The sequence below is a fragment of the Macaca mulatta genome, chromosome 2 (genome assembly GCF_049350105.2).
Source record: "Macaca mulatta isolate MMU2019108-1 chromosome 2, T2T-MMU8v2.0, whole genome shotgun sequence".
Lineage (NCBI taxonomy): Eukaryota > Metazoa > Chordata > Mammalia > Primates > Cercopithecidae > Macaca > Macaca mulatta.
In genome coordinates, this window is record NC_133407.1 from 80,321,307 (window position 1) to 80,349,092 (window position 27,786).

Below are 27,786 nucleotides of genomic sequence, written 5' to 3' on the forward strand. Positions count from 1 at the left end.
CAGGTGTGAGATGGAATTTTTTTGAGAATAAAATGAGTGTCTTGGTGAAAAGGATATGTCAATAGCAAAGGTCTTTGCAAATGTGAAATTTTTTGATGCCATGAAATAATTGGTTGATGATATGTTAATGTGTTCCTAAATCCCGTTGAACCTGGAACCTAGCCAAGGGAATAACACTTAATCAGAAGAGTGATCTTCAAAATATATCTTACTACAGAAAAAGCAGAAGATATTAGGGCAGATCTTAAAGTTTAGGGTAGGTAGAAATGTAATTTCTCCTTCTGAAGTAATTAATAACCTGATTATAACTTCGACTATTAGGAAGCATAGTATTCCCCAACTCCTATTTAAAATAAATGTGATCACGCAGTAGAGAAATTTACTATGGGAAAGCTCCTTAACAATCACATGATATCATTTAAAAGGGGAAGGGATAGAATGATGGGAGAGAGGCTTAATGGCAGGTTGGAGGTGGGGAGACAGGGATGGAGGGACTATAACTAGCTCACAACCATCTTCTCTCTGAACTTTTCTGGACTTCATTTTCTCTAGTATATAGTCAACGTTTAATCCTTTTATTTCTCTGTGATCCCAGAACTCTCTGAACAAAGTTACTATTAGAACTTCAGATGGTGTATTATATTTATCTGTTAAATTGTCTGTCTTTCTCATCAGAGTATAGATGTCTTGAAGGTGAGGATCATTCCTTAATTGTGTAGTAGCCCTGACTGCTGCCTTGTACAAGACCTGGCATGTAGTAGATTTATACTGAATGGTATGTGAAAGGATGAATGGGCACAAGATAGATCAGAGTAAAGCCATTGGAAGAGATAGGGTTCGGTAAGGTTTTAATGAAGTATTTCACTTCTGAAATATTAAGGAAGTATTCTCAGAATTCAGCACAATACAAATTTTATATTAAATTTTAATTTAAAAATTAGTCTGTAGACATGATTGAAATATTCTCTCAGGAGACTCTTGGAAAACATGATTAATTTCTTCTCTCTTTCTCTCTCTCTCTCTCTCTCTCTCTCTCTCTCTCTCTCTCTCTCTCTTTCTCTCTCTCGGGATCCTCCCACCTCTGCCTCCAGAGTAGTTGGGACCACAGCTGCCCACCAGTACACCCAGCTAATTGTTTGTATTTTGGGTAGAGGTGGGGTTTTCACATGTAGCTCAGTCTGGTCCAGATTCCTAAGTTCAAGCAATCCACCCACCTCTGCCTCCTGAAGTGCTAGGATTACAGGCGTGAGCCACTGTGCCCAGCAAGCATAATTAATCTCTAATGCCTGAGTTCCCAAGTTTAAGTTTATGCATTCTTTAAAATAGACCTAAAACAGCTATGATATTCTGCTTCAGAAGATAATAGTAGCTTTCCTTGCTACCCAGAGAGAGGCCCATACTGTATTGTTCTGGATTCCCACTGTAATTAAAGGGAACCTTTCACAATGTCCAGAGCCCTAAACATCCTGCAAATGGAGGATGTCCTCAAATTCCTTGCAGCAGAAACTCACTTAGATGGCACCAACCTGACTTTCAAATGCAACAGTACCTTTCCAAAAAGAAAAGTGATGGCATCTATACCATAAATCTGAAGAAGACCTGGGAGAAGCTTCTGCTGGCAACTTGTGCCATTGTTGCCATTAACAACAGATGTCAGTGTCATGTCCTCAGGGAATACTGGCCAGTGGGCTTTGGCGAAGTTTGCTGCTGCCAATGGAGCCACTCCTATTGCTGGTGGCTCTATTCCTGGAACCTTTACTATCCAGATCCAGGCAGCCTTCTGGGAACCATGTCTTCTGGTAGTTACTGATCCCAGGACTGACCACCAGCCCCTCACAGAGGCATGTTACATTAGCATACCTACCATTGCTCTGTGTAACACAGATTCTCCTCTGCATTGTTTGGACATTGCCATCCATGCAACAACTAGGGAACTCATTGAATGGGTCTAATGTGGTGGGTGCTGGCCTGGAAGTTCTGTGCATGTGTGGCACCATCTCCTGTGAACATCCATGGGAGGTCATGTCTGATTTCTACTGTTGCAAAGACACTAAAAAGGAAGGGCAGTCTGTTTCTGAGAAAGCTGTAACCAAGGAGGAATTTCAGGGTGAAAGGACTCCTCCAGCTGCTGAGTTTACTGCTCCTTAACCTGCGGTTGCACTCTGGTTTGAAGGCATGCAGATGCCTTCTGTGCCTATTCAGCAGTTCCCTACCAAAGACCATAACACAGCCTACCACGGAGAACTGGTCTGCAGCTGCCACTGCTCCGGACACTGAATGAGCAGAAACAACCACTGAGTATCTTTTTTTTTTTTTTTTTTTAACCAAAGTTGTATTTTTTTTTTTTAATTATACTTTAAGTTCTAGGGCACATGTGCACAACGCGCAGGTTTGCTACAAATGTATACTTGTGCCATGTTGGTGTGCTGCACCCATCAACTCGTCATTTACATCAGGTATAACTCCCAATGCAATCCCTCCCCCCTCCTACCTCCCCATGATAGGCCCCGGTGTATGATGTTCCCCTTCCCGAGTCCAAGTGATCTCATTGTTCAGTTCCCACCTGTGAGTGAGAACATGCGGTGTTTGGTTTTCTGTTCTTGTGATAGTTTGCTAAGAATGATGGTTTCCAGCTGCATCCATGTCCCTACAAAGGACACAAACTCATCCTTTTTTATGGCTGCATAGTATTCCATGGTGTATATGTGCCACATTTTCTTAATCCAGTCTGTCACTGATGGACATTTGGGTTGATACCAAGACTTTGCTATTGTGAATAGTGCCGCAATAAACATATGTGTGCATGTGTCTTTATAGCAGCATGATTTATAATCCTTTGGGTATATACCCAGTAATGGGATTGCTGGGTCATATGGCATTTCTACTTCTAGATCCTTGAGGAATTGCCACACTGTTTTCCACAATGGTTGAACCAGTTTACAATCTCACCAACAGTGTAAAGGTGTTCCTATTTCTCCACATCCTCTCCAGCACCTGTTGTTTCCTGACTTTTTAATGATTGCCATTCTAACTGGTGTGAGATGGTATCTCATTGTGTTTATGATTTGCATTTCTCTGATGGCCAGTGATGATGAGCATTTTTTCATGTATCTTTTGGCTGTATGAATGTCTTCTTTTGCGAAATGTCTGTTCATATTCTTTGCCCACTTTTTGATGGGGTTGTTTGTTTTTCTCTCATAAATTTGTTTGAGTTCTTTGTAGGTTCTAGATATTAGCCCTTTGTCAGATGAGTAGATTGCAAAAATTTTCTCCCATTCTGTAGGTTGCCTGTTCACTCTGATGGTAGTTTCTTTTGCTGTGCAGAAGCTCTTTAGTTTAATGAGATCCCATTTGTCAATTTTGGCTTTTGCTGCCGTTGCTTTTGGTGTTTTAGACATGAAATCCTTGCCCATGCCTATGTCCTGAATGGTATTACCTAGGTTTTCTTCTAGGGTTTTTATGGTTTTAGGCCTAACATTTAAGTCGCTAATCCATCTTGAATTAATTTTCGTATAAGGAGTAAGGAGAGGATCCCGTTTCAGCTTTCTACTTATGGCTAGCCAATTTTCCCAGCACCATTTATTAAATAGGGAATCCTTTCCCCATTTCTTGTTTCTCTCAGGTTTGTCAAAGATCAGGTGGCTGTAGATGTGTGGTATAATTTCTGAAAGCTCTGTTCTGTTCCATTGGTCTATATCTCTGTTTTGGTAACAGTACCATGCTGTTTTGGTTACTGCAGCCTTGTAGTATAGTTTGAAGTCAGGTAGCGTGATGCCTCCAGCTTTGTTCTTTTGACTTAGGATTGTCTTGGAGATGCGGGCTCTGTTTTGGTTCCATATGACTTTAAAGCAGTTTTTTCCAATTCTGTGAAGAAAGTCATTGGTAGGTTGATGGGAATGGCATTGAATCTATAAATTACCTTGGACAGTATGGCCACTTTCACGATATAGATTCTTCCTATCCATGAGCATGGAATGTTCTTCCATTTGTTTGTGTCCTCTTTGATTTCACTGAGCAGTGGTTTGTAGTTCTCCTTGAAGAGGTCCTTTACATCCCTTGTAAGTTGGATTCTTAGGTATTTTATTCTCTTTGAAGCAATTGTGAATGGAAGTTCATTGATGATTTGGCTCTCTGTTTGTCTGTTACTGGTGTATAAGAATGCTTGTGATTTTTGCACATTAATTTTGTATCCTGAGACTTTGCTGAAGCTGCTTCTCAGCTTAAGGAGATTTTGGGCTGAGATGATGGGGTTTTCTAAATATACAATCATGTCATCTGCAAACAGGGACAATTTGACTTCTTCTTTCCCTAACTGAATACCCTTGATTTCTTTCTCTTGCCTGATTGCCCTAGCCAGAACTTCCAACACTATGTTGAATAGGAGTGGTGAGAGAGGGCAATCTGTCTTGTGCCAGTTTTCGAAGGAAATGCTTCCAGTTTTTGCCCATTCAGTATGATATTGGCTGTGGGTTTGTCATAAATAGCTCTTATGATTTTGAGATACATTCCATCAATACCGAATTTATTGAGAGTTTTTAGCATTAAGGGCTGTTGCATTTTGTCAAAGGCCTTTTCTGCATCTATTGAGATAATAGATGTTTTTGTCTTTGGTTCTGTTTATATGCTGGATTACGTTTATTGATTTGCGGATGTTGAACCAGCCTTGCATCCCAGGATGAAGCCCACTTGATCATGATGGATAACCTTTTTGATGTGCTGCTGGATTCGGTTTGCCAGTATTTTATTGAGGATTTTTGCATCAATGTTCATCAGGGATATTGGTCTAAAATTCTCTTTTTTTGTTGTGTCTCTGCTAGGCTTTGGTATCAGGATGATGTTGGCCTCATAAAATGAGTTCGGGAGGATTCCCTCTTTTTCTATTGATTGGAATAGTTTCAGAAGGAATGGTGCCAGCTCCTCCTTGTACCTCCGGTAGAATTCGACTGTGAATCCATCCGGTCCTGGACTATTTTTGGTTGGTAGGCTATTAATTATTGCCTCAATTTCAGAGCCTGCTATTGGTCTATTCAGGGATTCAACTTCTTCCTGGTTTAGTCTTGGGAGAGTGTAAGTTTCCAGGAAATTGTACATTTCTTGTAGGTTTTCCAGTTTATTTACGTAGAGGTGTTTATAGTATTCTCTGATGGTAGTTTGTATTTCTGTGGGGTCGATGGTGATATCCCCTTTATCATTTTTTATTGCATCTATTTGATTCTTCTCTCTTTTCTTCTTTATTAGTCTTGCTAGCGGTCTTTCAATTTTGTTGATCTTTTCAAAAAACCAGCTCCTGGATTCATTGATTTTTTGGAGGGTTTTTTATGTCTCTATCTCCTTCAGTTCTGCTCTGATCTTAGTTATTTCTTGCCTTCTGCTAGCTTTTGAATGTGTTTGTTCTTGCTTCTCTAGTTCTTTTAATTGTGATGTCAGGGTGTCAATTTTAGATCTTTCCAGCTTTCTCTTGTGGGCATTTAGTGCTATAAATTTCCCTCTACACACTGCTTTAGATGTGTCCCAGAGATTCTGGTATGTTGTATCTTTGTTCTCATTGGTTTCAAAGAACATCTTTATTTCTGCCTTCTTTTTGTTATGTACCCAGTAGTCATTCTGGAGTAGGTTGTTCAGTTTCCATGTAGTTGAGTGGTTTTGATTGATTTTCTTAGTCCTGAGTTCTAGTTTGATTGTGCTGTGGTCTGAGAGACAGTTTGTTATAATTTCTGTTCTTTTACATTTGGTGACGAGTGCTTTACTTCCAACTATGTGGTCAATTTTGGAATAGGTGCGATGTGGTGCTGAGAAGAATGTATATTCTGTTGATTTGGGGTGGAGAGTTCTGTAGATGTCTATTAGGTCCACTTGGTGAAGAGTTGAGTTCAATTCCTGGATATCCTTGTTAACTTTCTGTCTTGTTGATCTGTCTAATGTTGACAGTGGGGTGTTGAAGTCTTCCATTATTATTGTATGGGAGTCTAAGTCTCTTTGTAAGTCTCTTAGGACTTGCTTTAAGATCTTCAAAGCTTTGAGACAGCTGTCAGACTCCACCCGGAGGGGAGTCTACAGAGAGAGGCAGGCCTCCTTGAGCTGCGGTGGGCTCCACCTAGTTTGAGCTTCCGGAGGCTTTGTTTATCTACTTAAGTCTCAACAATGGCGGGTGCCCCTCCCCCAGCCTGGCTGCCGCCTTGCAGTTAGATCGCAGACTGCTGTGCTAGCAATGCCCCTCCGTGGGCGTGGGACCCTCCGGGCCAGGTGTGGGATATAATCTCCTGGTGTGCCATTTGCTAAGACCCTTGGTAAAGCGCAGTATTAGGGTGGGAGTGACCCGATTTTCCAGGTTTTGTCTCAGTTTCCCTTGGCTAGGAAAAGGAATTCCCTTCCCCCTTGCGCTTCCCAGGTGAGGTGATGCCTTGCCCTGCTTCAGCTCTCCCTGGTCGGGCTGCACCAGCTGACCAGCACTAATTATCTGGCACTCCCCAGTGAGATGAACCCAGTACCTCAGTTGAAAATGCAGAAATCACCCGTCTTCTGTGTCGCTGGTGCTGGGAGCTGGAGGCTGGAGCTGTTCCAATTCGGCCATCTTGCTCCTCTATTATGTTTTTTTGCCACTGAGTATTTTAAGGTGTTTTTCTACAGACTTTTAAACAAGATGGAAATAAGGTTGATGAAAAATAAACAACAGTTCCTAAAACAAAACAAAACAATAATTGTTTTTGAAAAAGGAATGTATTTTTAGGTGGGAATGGGATGGGGGGTAAGTGTTATAAAAGACAGAAGCATATGCCTGGCTTATAAACCTAAAATCATAGGAATCTTTGTCATAACATACAGGATATTGCAATTATTTTGTTAAAAAAGAAACCCAGAAAGTTAAGAAAATTGAACATGTTCTAAATTATAATGTCATTAACTTCTTTTTTTTCTTAAGATGTCTTAAAGAAGATGTGGAACTTGCAAACATTTTCTGGTAGTTTTGAGCAGACATAACTATTAACCTATTATAACTATTATCTATAAATATAATATATTTATAATTATGTAACTATAACCTACTATAACTATTGTATATAAATGGATCATCTCATTCCTAATACTGAGCATTAAAAATGCACATATGTAATCCTTGAATGCACTTAAAGGAAATACCAGGAGGAATGCCACATCAGCCAGGTTGTATGGATTTGACTTTCTATGGAAAGTTTTGGCATGGTAAATCTTACTTTGTCCATTACGTTACCTGCTATGTGATACAAATTCTTTGCCTACTAATCACAAATCTCAAGATCTGGGTAAATGGAGCTCCCTAGAACAGGCTATATATTTTTTATTGCCATCTCGAATCAAACTGATGCCGTTTTTCATGAGAGGACTAATAAAAGTCACATTCTGTATTGAAACATCCCTGTATTTTATGGACCCATCTGATATACCCTTAATAAAGTTTTAAAACAATCTATAATAGATTTTGCAAGAACCTCAGATCTGCCCGCACTCTCATTAACAGCCCAATTTTAAGCACTACTTTAGGCATGATTATCTGCAAAATGTTAGCCGGGCTGTTTAATATTAAAAGACTAGTAGCTGAAGAGAAAGGAAGCTCAATTACTCAAAAATCCAGTTAGATTGCTATTTCGAGTAATTTAACAAATAAAATTGCATTTTGTTCTATTTTCAAAGTATGGGCTTGTATTCATTTCCTCAAATATGAAGTTCATTGAAAATGCCAATGTTTCTAAGTGATTCTGTATGAGAGAAGTTGATAAAAATAAAAATACCCCTCGTCTTGTTAAAACACAAATGTTTTACGAATGACACCTTGCTTAATAGTGTTTCCTCAAATGACTATATTCTATAAAATAGAAAAGCCAGAGCCTCTGGCCTACGTAATGTTCACAGAAAAGACAATTAGCAAAATCATCACCTGTGATTTTCTTAGATACGTCATTGTCTTTTTTCCATCGGCTTATCAGGGAGGATATCCGTTGTGTCCCAGACCTATTTACAAAGCTATTTACTTACCTAGATTTTCATGCCTTAATAAAAAATGTTAACAAATTTAAACATAAGCTAATGATCAAAAATAATAAAATAGTTACTTATGTACAGATGAAAAATTGTCTACACTATATTAAACCTTGCATATATGTGTGTGTTAGAACTGGTATTTTAAGATACCTGGATAAATTCATAGGAAGTTATTAATAGTATTATAACCTCTGGGTCTGGGAAAATATGAGAGGGTCATTAAAAGGGAGAGACTTTTTTATTTTCAATTGTTTTTTATCTGCACTGTTTATGCTTTTTTCTTACCTTGAACATGGAATACATTTATAATAAAAACAAAATATTTTCAAAATAGCACTGTTGTGCTTCCTCAAATTTTAACATTATTTTACATCCAGTAAAAATATTCAAAGAGAAAAATTGGATAAAATATAAACTTGTTAAATTTAAAACATGCAAGAATGTTTTATTATTAGCTATGGTGAAAGAAACCCAGGCTATGGTAACTAGACCACTAGCATTCACAGTAATTTTTTTAAAAATATACACAAAAAGACTTCACATGCTTGCTACTACTCATCCTTATCTACTAAACATATTAGTGGGATATTAGTTAATATTCATTCTTTGTTATATAGCTTAAACATGTAACACCAGATTGGCATTAAATTTGGCAACATTCTTAGTTTCTAGTATATAATTTAAGTCATGAAAGCCATTTTGGATCAAGTATTAGGACTTGGAATTACAGAACTGAAATGAACATTAATAATATATTCTTGTTCATTTTTATTATACCAAATCACATGTCTAACTCCTTAATGTATTCGTTCATTATGATTTCTCTAAAATTATTTTAAGTTTCCAAAGACTATTAGGCCAGAGGTAGGTTAAAGTAAGAAACATATCCTATTTGAAATTATCTGTCTCTCTCCTTCCATTGGCTGTCCTGTTTTATCCCTAATGATTATCTAATCCTTCATTAGACAAGGGGGACAAAATGAGATAAACTAACTTCCTGGGCTCCTGGGTAAAATTCAGTAAGGGACAGTTTTCCCTATAGTCTTCTTGGAAGAATTACTTACTTTACTCAAAAAGCAATGAGCTACCTTGCCTAACCAAGTAAAGTAATAATTACAGGATCTGTTTTTTCACTTTGATATATCTGTTTCCTTTTTTGGATATTACTCCCAGGCTGTTATTGCAACTGTTATTTTTCAAGCACTGGCTTATATGATATGTCCATATGCCAAGTAGGACCTGGACTTTTCACATTATGTTTTATGCATGGCTCATTCCTGCTTGTTATAGTGATGATATCCTCTATGATTAAGCCTACAATGTCTTTTTTTAAAAATTGTTGCTCAGTTCATGCTAATTATAGTTTGCTATTTTAAATATAAGGGAGTCAAAACATTCCTTTTCAGGCTAATGAGGCATTAGACAATTTGGGGATTTATCTTTATATATAGGTTGTTATTCTTTTTCTGAAGCTAGAGAAAAGTAATTTAGAATTATTTAGGAGGATCTATCACCTGATTTATAATTTGGAACCACTTATTCCCAAGCATTGTTATTATTATTTATTTTTAAGTAACTGAGGACATAACCCAACTTTTCTAGGAATATCCTGACTTAATGTGAGCTTTCTCTTTTTAATGAAGTCAATTTATTAAGGGTGTTACTAAGTATACATATATAACTATATATAGATTTTATAACATTTTATATAAAGAAATTTATAAATAAAACATTGTTGATTAATGTTTCTCAAAATTTGGTTCAGGAAATATTCTTATTTTCTTTCTTTCTGGAAAGTAAATAATATGAAATATAATAAAAAATAATTTTAGAGATTTCATGGTGTAAAATCCTGCTTTTTACAGTGAGGTTGATAAGATGACAGGTTAAGTCTGCCTCGGCAGCTGCTTGGAGTTTCTTGGGCTGGCTAAAAATTGAAGTCTGTTCTTATCTTCGCTGAGGTTTGGAGAACTAGTCGGCAATTCCCTACTTTAGTCAAATATCGCTAGAGAAAATTCTGGGTCTCATGGCTGGGTGGAACTTCAAGGACAGTTGCAATGCTTCAAGTAGTATCCCTGTACACTGTTGCACAGGTGCACTTATGCCAGGATCACAGAATAGAATAATTTTAATGATATAGGAGTTAAGAAATTATTTAGGCAGATAGTGAAGGTAAGGAAGTCCTCAGTAAGGTTTTTCTTCTAATAAAAAGCAGCCCCCAAATCATTTGTTTTATAACAAAAAGCAGTCTGTAAAATAAATCTGCAGACATAAGCAAGCAAAGTAGAAGCTTGCTTGAATGCTGGCAGATGTGCCAATAGGAAAGGCTACCTGGGACTAGGCATGTCCAACATGGCGGCTCCATCATCCCCTTTCCTTGTCAACCACGTGCACAGTAAGGAGCAGGCAACATGACAGCTGGCCAAGTAGAGATTTCATTTGCATAATAAAAGATTAGGGTAGAGTGGCCAGCTTCCTTGCATGCTATGTAAACATCAAACCTGGTCCAAACAATCTTTGGACCTTATGTAAATCTGACACTGCCTCCTCAAGCCTGTCTATAAAATCCTGTGTACTCTTCCTTGGGGCCGGAAGCCCCATTCAGGTGCCCTTCTCTGTCCCAGGAGAGAAAGCTATTCTCCTTTCTTTTTCTTTTGACTATTAAACCTCCACTCCTAAACCCATTTCTCATGTGTCCATGTCCTTGATTCCCTTGGGTTGAGACAACAAACTTTGGAAATTTACCCCAGACAAGGACACTGCTTCAGTTACACTGATTGCCTAAACTAGGATGCTTTGGCAAATAAAGGGGGGATAAGGGAGGTGCTTAAATAATTAAAATTTTATAGTTATAAATATTGTAACAGAAAAAATTATTACATTCCATAAAACAAATATTTCTGATTTATCACTTATGATAAATGAAAACATCAGTGCAGCAAGGACATTCATAACATTCTGTCTGCCCTGTAGCAGGAATTCTCAGCTTCCCACGAATGAGGATATAATTTCCCAATTATCCACTGTCCCTGTCAACTAATGGCAAAAGGACTATTGAAGCTAATCTTCTCTAGATTTCCTGAGGACAAATTGACCATAGCTAATATGTGGGTGGTATCTCTACTTTGTGGAACTATTGGGAAGGTTACATTGAATGGAAAAATGTACGGAAAATGCCTACTCTTCTGACACTCCTAGTGCCTCAACATTTGCTTCCTTCCATTTCTTTCTTTCTTTTTTTTTTTTTCTTTCTTTCCTTTTTTTTTTTTTTTTTTTTTTTTGAGACAGAGTTTCACTCTTGTTGCCCAGGCTGGAGTGAAATGGCGTGATCTCCATTCACTGCAACCTCCACCTCCAGGGTTCAAGCAATTCTCCTGCCTCAGCCTCCCAAGTAGCTGGGATTACAGGCATGGACCACCACGCCTGACTAATTAGTAGACACGGGTTTCTCCATGTTGGTCAGGCTGGTCTCAAACTCCCAACCTCAGGTGATCCGCCCGCCTCAGCCTCCCAAAGTGCTGGGATTACAGGCATGAGCCACCACGCTCAGCCTGCTTCCTTTCATTTCTCTTTCCATTACTCACGGCACACTCACATAAAATCTACACAAAACTCAATCTTATTTTTATTATAGTTAGGGGTTCACACATTTGTCTTATTAGACTCAACATTCCTTGAGTACAGCATCCTTCCCATACATCTGTATACTACCTAAGGCCCAACACATTGCTGGCTCATAGAAAAAAAAATTTTGACTAATTGAATGTTTCTGACTCTGCCCAAGGAACAGTCTGCTTTCCAGCCCATCAGACGAGGGGAAGTCTCACTGGGCTTGTTCAGCTTGAAGGAAGTAAAGGCTCATGACTTTCTTTTTTCATAGTGCAAAGGCTATTTTCCCATCTATAATTTGATTTATTGAATAGATCTACTCACCAGGAACATGATTCACTGTGAAAAAAGAACAGTCCAAGGTTTTTTATCTACTAATATATCCATAAATAGGAATTCAGTTGAACCTATGTGGGTTTGGTTCATCAGGCCCTTTATGTGAACTAAATATTACTCAAATCTCTGACTCCACCATACTGATTCAAAACATGAAGCAAAAAGATCAAGGCCAGTGTATCTGAGCCCAAGCCACGCACTTAAGTCAGCCTGCACATTATGACTAGACACGTATATATTCTTTCACAAGTTGAAATAACGATGCCATGATGTATCTTTACTTTTCAAAGAGATAATTCGTTTTTGCTGAATTTTACTCTTTTTCTGTTTTTCAGTCATTTTTCTCCCCATGTTTTTCTAGTAATGTAAATAAATTGTTAAATAACACTTCATTATTGACATAATCTACCATGTAAGGAAAGTGATACTATTCCTGCTTCTACTTATGAGGAAAAGAGGACTCAGAAAGATTAAAATTTTCTTATGATCAATAACTTATGGCACCAGAGTTTGTTTTTTACTCCAAATCTAGTACTCTTTCTACAATGACACCTACCCCATAAACGTCTTGTGCAAAGATATTTATAACCTCTCCAATGAGGAATTTACATTGAAAGTGTGTTAGCTTATATACCAGAAATGCTTTTAAAAAGTGTATGATAAAAATGTGATAAGAATTGTATGGGAGATAATTCAATTGCCCTTGCTTTATATAATTATTATCTATTTTTTATATGCATGACCTAGATCTTAGGTTTGTTAGATATTTTTAAATATATGTTACAAACTGACTTCAACTCTGTTTACAATTTTTTAGGCTGTTTGATTGGTTTATTGGCCATGGCTGATGTTTGCAGATACTCTGAATCTGGAATCATTGAAAGGTTTTATCAGTGGTTTATTTTAACAGTGCAAGCTGTTCGTCAGAGAAAATAGCACAAATGCATATGAATGTTGGTCTCCAGGCGGCAAAGTGTATCCTTCCACCCAGCTTCCTAAAAGACCTACTAGGAAACTTGATGCCACCCACACGCATTTCTTAGGGGATCTGATTTAGTGTTGCAATTTTTTTCTCTAAACAGACATGGGTGAAAGCTGGTCAGTGAAAGAATTAAGGGAACCATTATATCTAGAACAGTGGATTAGAAAATATTAATATTAATCAAAGGAAAATAGAAATAACAATCGATTTTTTATTATTGATTTAAAAAAAATTTTCCTGCTCCTTGGAATCTGTGTGTAGATAAATCTGACTTATCCTCTTAGAGTAATATGGACTTCCTTTTTTGATGGTTTTTTGTTGTTGTTGTTGTTGTTATTGTTGCTTCTTCATTTTCTCTTTTCTTCATATTTTTTTCTTTCCTCTGTAAAATATTGTTAAAACCATGGATCAAAATATACATTGTTAAGTGTGTCTTTTTTCCTTAAAATCTTTTTTACACTTGTAAAAGAATATATGTTTCTTATATAATATTTAGAAAATAGGTATTCTGGGGAATTATTATAATGTGAGTTCCCATATTAAACTCTTTTAATTCTGTCCAGAGATATGTTAGTGGTAAATAAAATATATTTTTAAAATTAGGTTTAAAAAACCAAACTAAAAAATTAAGATAAAAAGAAGACTCTTTCATGTTACAAAAAGGCAACAGAAACACTGAGTTGTAAGTGGATGTGGACGGACTTAGCTAAAGTCTCAGATATTTTGGGCTCCATTTCTAGAAAGAGTCGAGGCACAAAAACTCCTAACAGAGACTTAAAGAACCCCACATATGGTAGATATGTTAGTTTGCTAGGGCTGCCAAAATAAAGGCTTAAACAACCGAAATTTATTGTTTAATCATTCTGGTGGATAGAAGCCTGAGATCAAAGTTCCAGAAGGGCCACGCTCCTTCTGAAGGTGCTATCGAAGGATCTGTTCCAGGCCTCTTCCCTAGCTTTTGGTGGTGTGCTGGCAATCAATGCTGATTGTTCGCTTGCAGAAACATCACCCCAATCTCTGCCTTCATTATTGTGTGGCTTTCTCCCTTTGTGGGTATCCTTCTCTTCACATGGTGTTCTTTTTCGAAGGACACCAGAATTATTAGATTAGGAACTCATTTTGCTTCCGTATGACCTAATTCTTTTTTTTTTTTTTTTTTTTTTGAGACAGAGTCTCGCTGTGTCTCCCAGGCTGGAGTGCAGTGGCGTGATCTCGGCTCACTGCAAGCTCCGCCTCCCGGGTTCACGCCATTCTCCCGCCTCAGCCTCCCAAGTAGCTGAGACTACAGGCGCCCGCCACCACGCCCGGCTAGTTTTTTGTATTTTTAGTAGAGACAGGGTTTCACCATGTTAGCCAGGATAGTCTCGATCTCCTGACCTCGTGATCCACCCGCCTCGGCCTCCCAAAGTGCTGGGATTACAGGCTTGAGCCACCGCGCCCGGCCCCGTATGACCTAATTCTAAGTAATTAGATGTACAATGACACTTTTTCCAAATAAGGTCACCTTCTGGGATACTAGAGGTTAGAACTTCAATGTGTAAGTTTGTGGAGGACACAGTTCAACCCAAAACGTCAGGGTACCAGGGCAGAACTCACTGCAGGGAATTAGGGGCTAGGAAAGTAAGGCTGACTTAAGCTGCTTGTTCTATTTTACATACATTGGATGGCGAGAAGGACTCAGAACTAGGCCAACCCACCTGATTGTTCCAAGACAGTCTGTGTTAGTTCCATTTTCTGGAATGCATGCCCTCATGCAATACCTCTCCTGGACAGTCCAGATGCAGGCAGCTGCCAAACTGATAGAAGGGAGGAATGAGTTCAGAGAGAGAGCAGAGAAAAAAAAATGCTTTCATGCAGATTGAAGTTGCCACTAAAGAAAAACACTCAATGCCGGCTGGGCAGGGTGGCTCATGCATGTAATCCCAGCACTTTGGGAGGCCGAGGAGGGTGGATCACCCGAGGTCAGGAGTTCGACACCAGCCTGACCAACATGGTGAAACCCTGTGTCTATTAAAAATACAAAAATTAGCTGGGTGTGGTTGTGGTACCCATGATCCCAGCATGGTGGTGGATGCCTGTAATCCCAGCTACTTGGGAGGCTGAGGCAGGAGAATTGTTTGAACCCTGGAGGTGGAGGTTGCAGTGAACAGAGATCACGCCATTTCACTCCAGCCTGGGCAACAAGAGCGAAACTCTGTCTCAAAAAAAAAAAAAACACACACACACAAAAATGAAACCAAAAAAACAAAAAACAATGCCCAGGAAAAAAGCTTAAAAAAGAAACCCTCGACATTAGAAGATGAATTTGGTTTCATCAACAAGCAAATAATAGTAATAAATGGCTTGTAATTAACTATGGTCAAAATCATCAAAAAGACAGAAAAAGGAATATTAAAAGATTAATGAAACAAAAACCAGCAACTGTGAATCAAAAATGAGGAGGCATCACATAAAAGTGTCAAAATTGTGCATATAGGTATTGATATAACTTAAGAAAGAATTAGCAAAAGATAATGCTGAGGATTTCATTTATAGCACACAGCCAAATTACATAGAGATAAAAAATATGGAAGAAGAGTTAAGCTACACAGATGATCTATTGAGGGGTTCCAGTATATGGGAATTAGGATTCTCAGAAACAGGAGAAATGGCAAAGAAGGAATGTTTGGAGAGAGGACAGCTAAAAATGTTTTTTTCAGAATTAGAGAAAGATATATACTTTCAGATTAGAAGTGAACATTAACTGTTGTAGAGGTAATTAAGATTAAAGTCATACCACCTCTAGTGAAACCTCAGAAAATCAGGAATAAAGAAAAAATTCTAAAATCAGCAAGGTTGAAAAGACAGAATGTCTAAAATGCCATACTTTTTTTTTTTTAATGGTAGAATCTAGAAAACAAATGAAGCAATATCTTTAAAGTGGTGAAGAATATACAGTTGATGCTCATCATTTGTGAGTTCTGTATCAAGAGACTGCAAAAAATCCAACCCCCTAAGAACAATGGTTAAAATGTCACCCAGGAATTAAAGTATGCTTCCATTTTATGTAAGTTTGTGTTCACTGAAACAGAAAGTGATTTCTTAAAATATTAGGTACTTTATTTAATGGCACATTTTAAATCTTTCTATTCCTAATTGATCGTAATATTTTTGTTTTAATTTCCATAGGTTATTGGGGGAACAGGTAGTGTTTGGTTACACGAGTAAGTTCTTTAGTGGTGATTTTTGAGATTTTGGTGCACCCATCATCCGAGCAGTGTACACTGCACCATATTTGTAGTCTTTTATCCCTCACGCCTTTCCCATCCTTTCCCCCTGAGTCCCCAAAGTCCATTGTCATTCTTATGCCTTTGCATCCTCATAACTTAGCTCCCACTTATAAGTGAGAACATACAATGTTTGGTTTACCATTCCTGAGTTACTTCACTTAGAATAATAGTCTCCAATCTCATCCAAATCTCTCCAGATGCCATTAATTCATTCCTTTTTATAGCCGAGTAGTATTTCATCCTACGTATATATACCACAGTTTCTTTATCCACTCGTTGATTAATGGGCATTTGGGTTGGTTCCACATTTTTGCAATTGTGAATTATGCTACTATAAATATGCATGTGCAAGTATCTTTTTCATGTAGTAACTTCTTTGATTTTTTTAAAGCCTAGAGCATCATTAATAAAATTGACACTTAGAAGAGATATTCACAAACCCAATGAAAGCATATTCTTTGTATACTTTAATGGGGCATCACATCTTTAGCAAGGAAAACACAAAAGAATAATCTATCACATGGATACTATACTAGTTTGCTTCTGCTATCTAATGTTTAGGTCATTTTGATTTAGTTAGTTAGTTTGTTTGTTTCTGTATTGTCCTATGTGTAGTAAAGAACCCATCTCTAATAAACACTTCATATTTTTTTCATTGGCCTAGGGCAGGCCTCACCTTTCTTGGGTATTAATTGTTTAGAGATTTTTATGTACTTCAAGTTTCAGAGAAATTTTGTTAAGGAAAGGCATTTTCTGTATTCCTTTTGGAACGTATATGCCTTTTTTTGGAATGTCTCTGTATTTAGCATTAAGATTTCTGCAAAACCTGGCCAGGTGTGGTGACTCAGGCCTGTAATCTGGATCTCCTGAGGTGAGGAGGTCGAGACCAGCCTGGCCAACACGGAGAAACCGCGTCTCTACTAAAAAATGCAAAATAAAATAAAATAAAATAGCCAGGCGTGGTGGTGGATGCCTGGAATCCCAGCTACTTAGGAGGCTGAGGCAGGAGAATCACTTGAACCCGGGAGGTGGAGGTTGTGGTGAGCCGAGATCGTGCCACTGCACTCCAGCCGGGGCAACAGAGTGAGACTGGGTCTCAAAAAAAAAAAATATTCAAAACCCAGCAAAAGAGCATTTGTTTAACTGCTAACAAGAAGCAGCTGTTTTCCATGGGAGATCAATCATTATTTTCTGTATTTTTTATCCAATAACCTTATTTTCAACATATGTCATGTCCTGCTGAGGAAATGTTCAGGAGGCTTGTCATGTTAACAGAACTGGACGCAGCTTGAGTTTTGAAACAGCAGACCTTCAACTGAAAAAAGGAGTCCAATATTTTCTTCTTTAATGATTCTGCTATTATAATAATGGCTTTAACAGAGACAGGCAAAGTGTAGATGGAGTTCTGGTTCCTGCATGGAAATTTGTGTGTGTTAAGTGGGGATGTAGGACAGACAGAGGATTTTTAAGTTGACTGTTTCACTTCAAGCTCTTTTTTGTTGTTGCTTTGATCTTCTCCTCAGGATAATACTTTCACCTTTATCAGCTCGTCTTAGATGCCCAGTGGTCTCCACCATACCAAAAGCAGAATAAGGGAAGAATAGGTTATTGCTGGTTTAGTTCTTAGTATTGCTACAAGTAAACTCTCTCAGAATTTTACTTAATTTTTATCAGTTTGTCTTTGGTAAAGAAATTTCAAATATTTTTAATTAGGAGAGAATTTGAAAAGATCCTCCTAAAACACCTTAATAATAATGAAAATAATATTAGAAGCTAACATTTATTGGCTCCTCACTATGTACTAGGCTCTTTGCTGTCAATTTTTTAAATCCTCAAACCAATCTTATGGGTTAGACACTATTACTGAGGTCCAATTTATACAGATAATAAAAGCTTGACAAGGTTAAGTAACTAGCAGCCTTAGCATCACATAAAAGAATGTTACAAATGCAAAATCTCAGACCCCACTCTTGACCTAAAAAAACAGAAACTTAGAATTAAAACAACAATCCTTTTGTTTTAATTAACCAATTGGTTTTAGTAAACCCTCCAGGTAAATTGGATACCATTAATTTTGAGAACCACTTCCAAGCCTTTCCAGTAGGACTTCTCACCAGTCTTTTTTTCCTTTGTGCCAGAGGGCAGGGGTTGTGTAATGTTTGTTTCTGTGTTTGAGTGCCTAACAATGTGTCATACGTGAAAGGTGTTCAGTAAAGTGCACTGCATAGTCATGGGTGAATCTATAATGAATCATCCTATGTAGCCGTATTTAGGGATGATCTGATTATTCACTTGCCCGTTTTAGCCAGGTCTGTTTTCTCCTCTCTTGGGTAGAAAGCCCTGTAATACCTTTCCAGCAAACATTAGTCTTCTGAAACACCAGGACCGATGTGCAATCATGGGATTTTTATTTGTGAATTAGAGCATTCTTTTTAAGACCTCAATCCCTCAGCAGTGCAGCTGATGTATTGTGCTTTTTTGTTTTGTTTTGTTTTTTGTTTTTTGTTTTTTTCCTGGACAAGATAGGAATGAGCAGTGGAGAATAAAAGGTAGGGTTTCTACTATGTTCTAAGGCATTCAAGGGAGTCACAAGTAAGAGTAGCTAATCAGATGAGTTTTGAACACCTAAACAAAATAAGCATCAAATTTTGAAATACTAATTGTAATCTGTGAAACTACATTATAAGGCAGATCATAATTAATAAAACAATGTATGCAGATAGTTATTAACAATGTTGAGTGTGTTACTGTATCAAGAGCATTAGAATACGAATCAGTAGGCCAGGGCTCCAGACTCTTTCTGACCATTACTTGCCATGTGCTGATGGATGAACATCTAAGTTCTTTGAACCTGTTTCTTCATCTGTGAAATGGAGGAAATAGCCCTGCCTACCTCATACGTTTATTTATTCATTTTTTGTCAGTCACAGTGATGAAGCTTCTTTCACAAGATTATGAGCCTCATAAGTTTGTTAAGACGAACAAAAAATACAATGTATGAGTATTTCTACTGTAATACAAGTTCTTAGAAAACCTCACAGCCCTAAAAATCATTAATGAAAATTTAAAAATAAGGGCATAATACTGAAAACAAATGCAACTTTATAACCTGAGCTCTATCTAAAATGACCATACTCATAACAATACTATTGCAATTTCAAAGACAAATGAAATTCCTAATAAATCTATTCTGCAGTAAATATAGAACTTTGCTTTAAGAGAAAAAGGAGAGAGAAAGAGAGAGAGAGAGAGAGAGAGAGAGAAGTTGGCTTGATAAAAGGAGGTAAGGAAGGATTGAGGCTTTTGAGCTATGAAGGCAGGTCAAAGTATACAAAGTGCAATGGGTATATGCTTCCAAGAGCATGGATTTGGTTAACCCAAGTTGAGAGGAAGAATATGGAGTAAGGGAGGCATTGTACATAGTCCTAAAGTTGTGTAGTGTACATTTATCTGCTGGCACTTGGTTGGGCAAAACACTAATATGCTAAAAAAAAAATTTAGATCTGAACCAATGCATTAAATTATCCTAATTCCCTCATTTACCAATATCTTATCTGCTAATTCTCCTTCCAGTAGCACTTATTTAAAAAAACAGGCTGCATTTGAAAGTGTCGTAAAGTGTGGCACAAAAGTAGGCTAGTATTATTAACATTACTTTATCCAGGTTTATAAAGAAAGGCCCAATATAACCAAAGTCATTAGTGTAATCAAGTCCTCTATGAATTTTTCATTAAATCTTTTACAATATGCAAATGGTAGTGTGCTGAGTGACTTCAGGAATATTAGTCAAACGAACTATTTGTGGTCTGTGAATTCTATTCTGAGTGATTGGGATGTATCTTTGGATGCAATCAGTCAATGTCCCTGTGTTTATGAAAATTCTACAGCGATGCCAAGACAATCTTAGTATCTCCAGGAATTAGTCATTTAGAATAACTAAGCCTTCTAGAATTTTGTTTATGCACAAAGTTATTTTAATTTGGAATCTTTTCTAACTTAAAATTGTGGCAAGTAGAATACTATATTGCAATAGTAATGCATTTTTTTCTTACCATGTTCCTAGGAGTCTGGAAAGTATAAAAGGGTTTTTCCACCCATTTCTTCATCTAATCTACTCTCCTCACCTACATTTAGGCACTCCTTCCCTGGATTTTGAATCCATTTGTCTCACAAAGTGGTCGCAGTGCTGCAGGTTTTGAAAGCCTAAACATCTTGAAGGGAATTTTACCAGACTTCAGTGGGGAAAGAATTTGGGAAAATATAAAAAGTGTTAGACTTTTGTGTGAAGACTAGAAAAAAATACACCAAAATGTTAACATAGATTCTCTCCCAATAGTGACTTTTTGGGATATTTAATTTCCTTTTGAAAAAATTATTTCCTGTTGTCTCCATCTTGTAACAATAGTAATGTGTTACCTTTATAATCATAATAATATTTTAAAATGTTTATGCCTGAAGTAAGCTTGAGAACAGGGTAGGGACCAATTTCCTTAGCTTAAGAAGATTGTGTAAGCTCTAGTTTTAAAATCTTGAGATCCATCTGTCTATCTATTTACCTGTAATATCTACCTGTCATCACTTGTTTAGAGGAGAAGAGTACTGTGTCACCCTTTACAGGGATATTAATGCTGATACACAATGATATATATACATTAAGTGAATTTGAGGTTTTTCATTATGGATTGGACAAGGTTATTCACACCTCTCTCTCTTTTTGAAAACAAAAATGCACGTGTGTAGGGTCTGCTTAATAGTAAAAAAATAGTAGCTAATGGCCTCCGGATAATAAAGTAATTTCTTTAGATTTCATCCTGGGATTCAATCTGTAATCTGGGTCTTCTTCACTTCCCTGTTCTCTCATTGAACTCATTCACTGACATTTTTGAAAATATTAAGCAAATTTTAGAATCAGTAAGTGTTACAACAATATCAGAAAAGAATAATCTTAGTGAGCTAGAATCACCCAAGAATTTATCAGCCGAAGTCACCTTTGTCTTTCGTCTTATGAAGAGGTGGGAATAGGGGAGGTGGAAAGTAAATTAACACTTTTTGCTGTCCCTTAATATTTCAAGGGATGAGTATATATAAAAAAAGACTTCTTATCTCTATCCCCTAGGGAGATTGTCAGGATTTTTAATACAGTATTCTAAGAGGTTTGGATACGATGCTAATGAGCTTACTGAACTGTATTCACTGTATTAAAAACTCATTTGCTTCCTCCTTTCTATGTTTAGAAATGTTTTTGAGACCAGTTGCTAGATTATTCATTTTCCTCTCATTAATGTAAAAAAGGAAGTATGTTTACGGTCCTGAACTTTGTGAGTTTGGTGTGAGGAAATAAACAGTAGCTTTTAAATATGTATGTTGCTCTTAATCAAAAGAAAATCTTTCATAAGTTGATAATAGAAAGATTCAGCACATTACTTTTGAGATGACATTTTGATAATGTATGATTTAAATGGGAAATATGTGTATTAAATTTCTGTGAAAATATTCATGAGAATATTAGAGATACATTTGGATGTGAGGATATTTAAAAGTAATAGAAAGTATTTTTCTGGGCTCAAAATATATTTCTGAACAATTAAATTTGAAAATCTCTACCATAAAAATCTCTAATATATTTTTATTAAAGGAAAGAAAATGATACCAAATGTCAAAATTTATACTCAATATATTTTAAAATAAATCTTTTATATCCTTATCCTGTAATTTCTGTACTTATACTTAACGTATTATACCAAATGTTATTACTCTTGCTTAAAGAAACCTTTGAGAGAATCTTGAAGGTGTTTTATTCAGAGTTTATTAGAATTACAGGTAAAGTTTTCTTTTATACTGAGTGAAATATATGAAACAACTATTAAGCATTTGTAGCAAATCAAAATAAAGGTGATTCTAACAAAAAATGGAGCATTTTCCACCTTGTAATATAAATTAAAAATTAGATGAAATTGAGCAAGAGTATCTTTTCTTTATACAACTTTCCTCTTGGTTAAAAAAATTACAGCTTCAGTTAAAAGTGCATACAGAGTTTATGAATTTTTGAATTTCTTCTTTAAGAAAAAGCTTGTTCATCATCAGAGAAATGCAAATCAAAACTATGAGATATCATCTCACCTCAGAGAAAATGGCTCTTATTCAAAAGACAGGCAATAACAAATGCTGGTGTAGATGTGGAGAAAAGAGAACTCTTGTACACTGTCGGTTGGGAATGTAAATTAGTAAAACCGCTATGGAAAACAGTTTGGAGGTACCTCAGAAAACTAGAAATTGAGCTACCATATGATCCAGCAGTCCTTCTGCTGAGTTATACCCAAAAAAAGAGACATCAGTATATCGAAGAGATATTTGCACTCTCACGTTTGTTGCAGCACTGTTCACAGTAGCCCAAATTTGGAAACAATCTAAGTGTCCCTCAACAGATTAATGTATAAAGAAAATGTGGCACATGCACACAATGGAGTACTATTCAGCCATAAAAAAGAATGAAATCCTGTCATTTGCAACAACATGGATGGAACTGTGTGTCATTACATTCAGTGAAATAAGCCATGCACGGAAGGACAAACATCACATGTTCTCACTTATTTGTGGAATCTAAATATCAAAACAATTGAACTCATGGACGTAGAGAGTAGAAAGATGGTTACCAGAGGCTGAGAAGAGTACTGGGGGTTGTGAGAGAGGTGGAGATTGTTTATGGGTGCAAAAAAATATAATAAAAAAGATTTGGTATTTGATAGTACAACATGGTAAGTACAGTTAATGTAGTTGTATGTTTTTAAATAACTAAAAGAGTACAATTAGAATGTTTGTATCATAAAAGATAAATCCTTGAGAGGATATATACCCCATTCTCTATGATGTGATTATTATGCATCCCATGCCTGTACCAAAGCATCTCATGTACCCTATAAATATATACATACCTACTATGTACCCACAGCAATTAAAAATTAAAAAAGAAAAAGAAAAGGTTTGTCTCTGGGAAATTTCAGTAAATTACATTTGAAGTTTGTTGATGATGGGGGCTGAGTATTAATGTTTTGTGTCTTCCACATAACCTCACATTACTAGTAAATGTCTGTTTTTTATTGATTCAGTTAACCAGAAATTTATCTGCCGTTATTATTTTTAAGAAAACACATTAAAGCTCTGCCTTTTAAAACTATCTTTTCTTGATGTTGATTTGTGTAACTAAATAATTTGTCACTCTTTTGCTGTGTTTTATCTTTTTCAGTTACAATGCCTATGGGATTTTGTCCAGGTTTCTGAGCGCAAGCTTCCACTTTAATTGTCTTTCCACTTATTTTCAATTACCCATAATTTTACTTGCACTTAATAAACATCTTTTCTTTACCACAGTTTTATCTCTCTTTATTAAACATTTTTTTTTTGCTTTAATCTCAGGAGAGCCTCAGAGAGGAAATTCAGTAGTTTCCACCAATAGACTCATTCTTAGAAATTAATTAATAATAAAATGTCATTTTACAGAAACCTGTTATATGTTCAGAACTACGTTATATATTCCCATAAATCTGGAAGCCAAATTATTTCCAACATTAACATTTAACTACTTTTTTTGAAAATTTTTACTTGTGAATTATTTTGTTTCATACTTGGTTTTAAGCCCAATTTTTAAATGAATTGTCATAAGGTGGGTTCCCAGGAAGCACACTCTGAGATGGAGATAAATGAGCCAACATTTTATAGGGAGTGCCCTTAGGCTCACTAACAGTGGGTAGAAAGGTGGGGGATCAGGAACAGACAGGAGAAAATGGAGGGTGATGCAGTCACACAAAAGCTTCAGCCCATCTTAAGGGACGTTCTGAAACTGGGATAGCCCTTCACATTAGTCCTCACATAGAACCAGGGGTTGGGTTTTTATACTCCACTTGAACCAGTCATTGGATTTGTGCTGTCCCAGAAAGGAAACATGTCCTTGGATAAGGGAGCTGTCTTCAGCAACAGCACCCCAAGAAAGTGTACAGCTAAAGGCTGTAGACTGGCGGCACTCCTGGCACACGGTGTGGAAGTCTTCTTTACTGAAAGGGGATGCGGATGGTAGATCTGATAGCATCCACTACACTAGCCTATCATGAGAAGAGGTTGACACGTTTAGTGAGTGCAAATTCAGCAGTTTTGAGCTGAGGAACACTCGTAACTTGGCACACGTAATTCAGCAGTTGCTGCTTTCTTTGCCTACCTGCTTGAATCTCTGACATTTTAGTTTTCTTTGCATATTTCCAAGACGAACAAGTGATGTGCTTTGTTTCCTGATATTTTGTGTTACAAATAAATATGAAGACTTCATAGATTTAAATGACAATGGGTCTGTTATATTGCTATCTATGTGTAGTTTTTCTTAAAATATTATTGTGGATTTCAATATGGTTTTTCTGATGACCTTGTTTAATTTGAATGGACACTTTTAATTAGAACCTGCAAAATTCAAAATGTGCCATATGGTTTGCATAAAGATTTAGAATAAATGTAAGGATAATTATTGTCTGTGGAACAGCTAAAAGAATGTTCGGCCAACTATCAAATGTGATTCAGATGTTAAAAAAAATTTAAAAAGCAAAACAAAACTGAAGCAACAGTAATCAGTTTGGAATTACATGTAATAATTCTTTCTGGATTTTTAAGTTTCTGTAGAATTTGTGGTAAAATCTTAATAAAAGTATTAAAGACTCCCTCCTTAAAAAAAGTATAGGCATACTTGTCTTGCTGCACTTCACTTTACTGTGCTTTGCAGATACTGCAGTTTTTACAAATTGAAGGTTTGTGGCAACCCCGTGTCCAGCAAGTCTATCAACACCATATATTTCCCAACAGCACGTGCTCACTTCATGTCTCTGAGTCACGTTCTGGTAATTCTAGCCATATTTCAATATGTTTTATTATTATGTCTGTTATAATTTGTGATCGGTGATCTTTGATGTAAATATAGTTGTTTGGGGGTATCACAAATTATGCCCAAATAAGATGGTGAACTTAATCAATACATGTTGTATGTATTCTGACTACTTCACCATCCGGCTGCTCCTCAATCTCTTTCCTGCTCCTCAAGCCTCCCTACACCCTGAAACACAACAATATTGAAATTAGCCCAATTAAAAGCCCTGCAATGGCCTCTAAGGGTTCAAGTGAAAGGAAGACTCACATGTCTGTCACTTTAAATCAAAAGTTAGAAATGATTAAGCTTAGTGAGAAAGGCATGTCAAAAGCCACTTGTACCAAACAGTTAGCTAAGTTGTTAATGCAAAAAAGAAAAAAAAAGTTATTGAAGGAGATTAAAAGTTCTGCTCCAATGCAACCATGAATCATAAGAAACCTTATGGCTGTATGAAGAAAGTTGTATTGATCTGGGTACAAGATCAAACCAGTTATAACATTCTCTCCAGCTAAAGCCTAATCCAGAGCAAGGCCTTAACTCTCTTCACTTTCATGAAAGCTGAGAGAGGTAAGGAAGCTACAGTAGGAAAATTAGAAGCCAGCAGATCTTGGGTAATGAGGTTTAAAGAAAGCTGTCTCCATAACATAAAAGTGCAAGTTGGAGCAGCAAGTGCTGACAGAGAAACAACAGCAAGTTATCCAGAAGCTAGAGCTAAGCTAGTTAATAAAGGTGTCTGTGTTAAAAAGTGGATTATCAATGGAGATGCAACAGTCTTCTATTGGAAGAATATGCCATTTAGGACTTTCATAGCTAGAGAGATGTCAATGCCTGGTTTCAAAGCTTCAAAGGACAGGTTGAGTTTCTTGATAGGGGCTAATGCATCTAGTGACTTTAAGTTGAAGCCAATGCTTATTTACCATTCCAAAAATCCTAAGGTCCTTAAGAATTATGCTAAATCTACTCTGCCTGTGCTCTATAAATGGAACAAATAAGCCTGATGACAGCACATCTGTTTACAGTGTGGTTGATGAAATATTTTTTATCCCATTGTTGAGACAATGCTCAGAGAAAAAGGGATTTCTTTCAAAATATTATTGCTCATTGACAATACACCTGGTTACCTAAGAGCTTAGAGGAAGATGTACAAATAGATTAATGAGTTTATGCCTGCTAACACAACACCCATTCTGCAGCCTATGGATCAAGGAGTGACAATGATGCTTATTTATTTAAGAAGTATGTTTCATAAGGCAATGGCTGCCATAAGTAGTGATTCCTTTGATAGATCTGGGAAGAATAAATTGAAAATCTTTTGGAAAAAGTTCATCATTCTAGATGCCATTAAGAACACTTGTGATCATGGGAGGAATTCAAAATATGAACATGAACAGGAGCTTAGAATCAGTTGTGGATGACTTTGAGCAGTTCAAGACTTCATCCAACAATTGTGGATGACTTTGAGGAGTTCAAAACTTCAGTGGAGGAAGTAAATGCAGATGTGGTGGAAACAGAAAGGGAAATAGAATTAGACGTGGAGCCTGAAGATGTGACTGAACTGCTGCAATGTTATGATCAAACTTTAATGGATGAGGAGTTGCTTCTTATAGATAAGCAAAGAAAGTGGTTTCTTGAGAAGGAATCTTGAGAGAGTGTTGACATTGTTTAAATGACAACAGGGCATTTAGAATATTACATAAACATAGTTGATAAACCAATAGCAAGGTTTGAGAGTATTGATTTCAATTTTGAAAGAAGCTCTACTTTGAGTAAAATGCTATCAAACAGTATCGTGTGCTACAGAGAAATATTTCATGAAAGGCAGTCAATTTATGTAACAAAATTTTGTTGTCTTATTTTAAGAAATTGCTACCATCACCCCAAACTTCAGCAATTACCAACTGATCAGTGAGCAGCCATCAACATCAAGGCATGACCCTCCACTGGGAAAAAGATAATGGCTCACAGAAAGCTCAGATGATCATTAGCATTTTTTAGCAATAAAGTATTTTTAATTAAGGTATGTACATTGTCTTTGAGACATAATGCTATTGCACAGTTAGTAGACTACAGTGTAGTATAGATATAATCTTTAATGCTCTAAGAAACCAAAAAATTCATGTGACTCACTTTATTTCCGTATTTACTTTATTACAGTGGTCTGGAACTGAACCTGCAATATCTCTGAGGTACTTTTGTATGGTGTTGTAGATATCAGATATAACTTACTTTACCATATGTTTGGAGCAGGCACTTAAAAATACTTAAAAACCTAGCCAGTCATGGTGGCTCACATCTGTAATCCCAGCACTTTGGGAAGCTGAGGTGGGCAGATTACCTGAGGTCAGGAGTTTGAGACAAGCCTGGCCAACATGGTGAAACCCCATCTCTACTAAAACCACGAACATTACCTGGGTGTGGTGGCACATGCCTCTAATCCCAGCTATTCAGGAGACTGAGGCAGGAGAATTGCTTGAACCTGGGAGACAGAGGTTGCAATGAGCCAAGATCGCACCACTAAACTCCAGCCTAGGTGACAGAGCGACACTCGGTCTCAAAAAATGAAAATAAAAATAAAATAAAATAAAATAAAATAAATCTTCTGTGTGGTAAATAATGATGCTTTTTTCTGAAGTTTAGATTCTGAAATGTGGGAAATTGGCTTAGCTTCTAGC

At 36.8% G+C, this 27,786-nt stretch overlaps 1 pseudogene; it reads left to right on the plus strand.

Annotated features, from left to right (window-relative positions):
- The first annotated feature begins 1,445 nt into the window (after window positions 1-1,445).
- LOC114676293 (small ribosomal subunit protein uS2 pseudogene) overlaps window positions 1,446-27,786 on the plus strand; it is a 107,748-nt pseudogene continuing 81,407 nt past the window's right edge.